The sequence below is a fragment of the Cynoglossus semilaevis genome, unplaced genomic scaffold, assembly GCF_000523025.1.
Source record: "Cynoglossus semilaevis isolate Cse_v1.0 unplaced genomic scaffold, Cse_v1.0 C19059426, whole genome shotgun sequence".
NCBI lineage: Eukaryota > Metazoa > Chordata > Actinopteri > Pleuronectiformes > Cynoglossidae > Cynoglossus > Cynoglossus semilaevis.
The window spans coordinates 1-840 of record NW_007587628.1 but is presented as its reverse complement, the minus strand read 5'-3'; the positions used below and the strand labels follow the sequence as shown (position 1 = coordinate 840).

The following is an 840-nucleotide window of genomic DNA, read 5'->3' as shown; positions in this document are numbered from 1 at the left end:
GGACATCCCTAAAAAAATCACATCTCATTTAACAAATTGAAATGTTTTTTACACCTGTCTTAGAACTTTTTGAACAGGTTACAAAATACAATAAGTCGTTTTCTGACGTTTACGTTTTTTTTTTTCCCCCTTTTCAACAGGAGTACACCATGGACGTGTTCTTTCGGCAGACGTGGGTGGACAGAAGACTGATGTACGAGGGTCCGGTGGAGATCTTGAGGTTGAACAACTTGATGGTGACGAAGGTGTGGACTCCAGACACGTTCTTCAGGAACGGAAAGAGATCGGTGGCTCACAACATGACGGCTCCCAACAAGCTTTTCCGCATCATGAAAAACGGCACAATTCTCTACACCATGAGGTACGCACTTCATTAAACCCAATGTAGTTCATACCGTTACAGCTAAAGTGTTCAGTGGTTATTCAGAACAAAATATTTGACCTCGCCATTAGCAGGAATTTTCCTTCAAAAAGAGCGTTTTGGACTTCATTTGCTTTGACCGCTGTGTGTTTTGTTTTCTGAGGTCAGGAAATGGACTCTGCACAAAAGTGACTTTGCTGAGATTGTGCTCATTAAAAAGAGAAGCAGCAGAAGAGAGCAGACAGAGCTTGTTTCATTTAAAGCAGTCGGGCACATTTCCTGTGGAACTGGAGCCAGGTTCACAGTGTAAACAGTGAGGAGGCAGTGCCGCAGCGGCAGCAGCCGCAGCAGCCAGAGCCAGAACTCAAATCCAATTACAGCAGTCAATTAACCGTCCCTTTACCTCCTTAGACAAAAGTTAATCACTTACTCTTTCAGATATAAAACTCAGGTTACACAACAGGGAGGTGTGTGTTTGT

At 43.5% G+C, this 840-nt stretch overlaps 1 pseudogene; it reads left to right on the top strand.

Annotated features, from left to right (window-relative positions):
• The first annotated feature begins 145 nt into the window (after positions 1 to 145).
• On the top strand, positions 146 to 443 carry LOC112486657 (gamma-aminobutyric acid receptor subunit alpha-4 pseudogene; annotated as a pseudogene).
• Positions 444 to 840: the final 397 nt, after the last annotated feature.